Source organism: Arachis hypogaea, chromosome 1 (assembly GCF_003086295.3).
Source record: "Arachis hypogaea cultivar Tifrunner chromosome 1, arahy.Tifrunner.gnm2.J5K5, whole genome shotgun sequence".
In the NCBI taxonomy this organism is placed as follows: Eukaryota; Viridiplantae; Streptophyta; class Magnoliopsida; order Fabales; family Fabaceae; genus Arachis; species Arachis hypogaea.
This window is the reverse complement of record NC_092036.1, coordinates 26,953,834-26,957,484: the sequence shown is the minus strand read 5'-3', so window position 1 is coordinate 26,957,484 and position 3,651 is coordinate 26,953,834. Positions and strand designations below refer to the sequence as shown.

The following is a 3,651-nucleotide window of genomic DNA, read 5'->3' as shown; positions in this document are numbered from 1 at the left end:
GGTTGACTTAGTAAAAAAAATTTTAAAATTAGTTATTTGTTGATAGTCAAGTCAAAATTTCAAATTTAAAAATCTTATCTTTTCAAATTTTTTTTTCAAAAATCAATTCTTTTTCATTTTTTATTTATTTTCGAATTTTTTATTTTAATTTTTCAAAAATCTTTTTCTTAATTTTATTTCAAAATTTTCGAAACTTAACTAACAAGTAATGTGATTGGTTCAAAAATTTGAAGTTTGTTACTTTCTTGTTAAGAAAGGTTCAATTTTTAAATTCTAGAATATTATCTTTTAGTTTCTTGTTAGTTAAGTAATTAATTTTGATTTTAAAAATTAAATCTTTTCTAACCATATCTTTTTAATCATATCTTTTTATTTTATCTTTTATATCATATCTTTTTTTTTTCAAAATTTTACCTTTTTCCAAAAAATTTGATTTTAAAAAATCTTTTCTAACTTCTTTTCTTCTTATCTTCTTATCTTTTCAAATTTGATTTTCAAATCTTTTTCAACTAACTATTTGACTTTTTGTTTGTTTCTTATCTTTTTCAAAACCACCTAACAACTTTTCTCTCTCTAATTTTCGAAAATACCTCCCTCTTTTTCAAAAATTCTTTTTTTAATTAATTAATTGTTTTAAATTTTAATTTTAATTTTATTTCTTATCTTTATTTTCGAAAATCATTTAACTCCTTTTCAAAATTTATTTTCGAAAATTTCTCCCTCTCTCATCTTATTCTATTTATTCATTCATTTACTAACACTTCTCTTCATCTCAAATCACTGCCCTTATCCTCACCCTTGTGTTTGGATTCTCCTTTCTTTATCCCCTTTCTTCTTCTACTAATAATAAGGAACCTCTTTACTGTGACATAGAGGATTCTTCTTCTTTTTCTGTTCTCTTCTCTTTCATATGAGCAGGAACAAGGAAAAAGGTATTCTTGTTGAAGCTGATCTAGAACCTGAAAGGACTCTGAAGAGGAAACTAAGAGAAGCTAAATTACAACAATCCAGAGACAACCTTGCTGAAATTTTCGAACAAGAAAAGGAGATGGCAGCCGAACCCAACAACAATAATGTAAGAAGGATGCTTGGTGATTATACTACACCTACGTCCAAGTTTGATGGAAGAAGCATCTCAATTCCTGCCATTGGAGCAAACAATTTTGAATTGAAACCTCAATTAGTTGCTCTAATGCAACAAAACTGCAAGTTTCATGGACTTCCATCAGAAGATCCCTACCAGCTCTTAACTGAGTTCTTGCAGATCTGTGAGACTGTTAAGACTAATGGAGTAGATCCTGAAGTCTACAGGCTCATGCTTTTCCCTTTTGCTGTAAGAGACAGAGCTAGAGCATGGTTGGACTCTCAACCTAAAGATAGCCTGGACTCCTGGGATAAGCTGGTCACGGCCTTCTTGGCTAAGTTCTTTCCTCCTCAAAAGCTGAGCATGCTTAGAGTGGATGTTCAGACGTTCAAACAAAAAGATGGTGAATCCCTCTTTGAAGCTTGGGAAAGATATAAACAGATGACCAAAAGATGTCCTTATGACATGTTTTCAGAATGGACCATGATAGATATATTCTATTATGGTCTATCTGAGTTCTTTAAGATGTCATTAGACCATTTTGTAGGTGGATCCATTCACCTAAAGAAAATGCATGCAGAAGCTCAAGAACTTATTAATATGGTTGCAAATAACTAATTCATGTACACTTTTGAGAGGAATTCCGTGAATAATGGGACGCCTCAAAGAAAGGGAGTTTTTAAAATTGATGCTCTGAATGCCATTTTGGCTCAGAACAAAATATTGACTCAACAAGTCAACATGATTTCTCAAAGTCTGAATGGATGGCAAAATGCATCCAACAGTACTAAAGAGGCATCTTCTGAAGTAGAAGCTTATGATCCTGAAAACCCTGCAATGGTAGAGGTAAATTACATGGGGGAAGCCTTTGGCAACACCTATAACCTCTCATGGAGAAATCATCCAAATTTCTCATGAAAGGATCAACAAAAGCCTCAACAAGGCTTTAATAATGGTGGAAGAAACAGGCTCAGCAATAGCAAGCATTTTCCATCATCTTCTCAGCAACAGATAGAGAATTCTGAGCAAAATATCTCTAACTTAGCAAATATAGTCTCTGATCTGTCCAAAGCCACTTTAAATTTCATGAGTGAAACAAGGTCCTCCATCAGAAATCTGGAGGCACAAGTGGGCCAGCTGAGTAAGAAAGTCACTGAAACTCCTCCTAGTACTCTCCCAAGCAATACTGAAGAAAATCCAAAAAGAGAGTGCAAGGCCATTGATATAATCAATATGGCCGAACCTAAAGAGGAAGGAGAAGACGTGAATCCCAATGAGGAAGACCTCATGGGATGTCTCTCAAGCAAGAAGGAGTTCCCTATTGAGGACCCAAAGGAAACTGAGGCTCATATAGAGACCTTAGAGATTCCATTAAACCTCCTTCTGCCATTCATGAGCTCTGAAGACTATTCTTCCTCTGAAGAGGATGAAGATGTAACTGGAGAGCAAGTTGCTCAATATTTAGGAGCTATCATAAAGCTGAATGCCAAGTTATTTGGTAATGAGACTTGGGGAGGTGAACCTCCCTTGCTCATTAGTGAACTAGATACATGGGTTCAGCAAACTTTACCTCAAAAGAGACAAGATCATGGCAAATTCGTAATACCCTGCACCATAGGCACCATGATCTTTGAAAAAGCTCTGTGTGACCTGGGGTCAGGTATAAACCTTATACCACTCTCTGTAATGGAGAAGCTGGGGATCATTGAGGTATAGCCTGCCATATTTTCATTACAAATGGCAGACAAGTCAGTAAGACAAGCTTATGGATTGGTAGAGGACGTGTTGGTAAAGGTTGAAGGCCTTTACATCCCTGCTGATTTCATAATCTTAGACACTAGGAAGGAGGAGGATGAATGCATCATCCTTGGAAGACCTTTCCTAGCCACAGCAGGAGCTGTGATAGATGTTAACAGAGGAGAATTAGTCCTTCAATTGAATGGGGACTACCTTGTATTCAAGGCTCAAGGATCTCCTTCTTTAACAATGGAGAGGAAGCATGAAAAGCTTCTCTCAGTACAGAGTCAAACAAAGCCCCCACAATCAAACTCTAAGTTTGGGGTTGAGAGGGCTCGGCCAAACTCTAAGTTTGGTGTTGAATCCCCACATCCAAACTCTAAGTTTGGTGTTGGGAGTCTACAACATTGACCTGATCACTTGTGTGGCTCTATGAGAATGCACTGTCAAGCTATTGGCATTAAAGAAGCGCTTATTGGGAGGTAACCCAATTTTTATTTATCTAATTTTATTTTTCTTTTTATTGTTCTTTTATGTTTTATTAGGTTCATGATCATGTGGAGTCACAAAAAAAATACTAAAATTAGAAACAGAATAAAAAATAGCAGAAGAAAAATCACACCTTAGAGGAAGGACTTATTGGCGTTTAAACGCCAGTAAGGAGCATCTGGCTGGCGTTCAACGCCAGAACAGAGCATGGATCTGGCGCTGAACACCAGAAACATGCAGCAATATGGCGTTTAAATGCCAGGATTGCACACTGAGGAAAGCTGGTGTTCAACGCCAGAAACATGCTGCAGATGGGCGTTGAACGCCCAGAACAAGCTTAG

General features: G+C 36.2%; 1 non-coding gene across 1 annotated transcript; it reads right to left on the bottom strand.

The window, feature by feature from the left end:
- Positions 1-1,447: 1,447 nt before the first annotated feature.
- Positions 1,448-1,551, bottom strand: LOC112712592 (small nucleolar RNA R71). The gene has a single exon (XR_003157833.1). It is a non-coding gene; the product is annotated as a small nucleolar RNA R71 (small nucleolar RNA).
- Between the last annotated feature and the right edge of the window lie 2,100 nt (positions 1,552-3,651).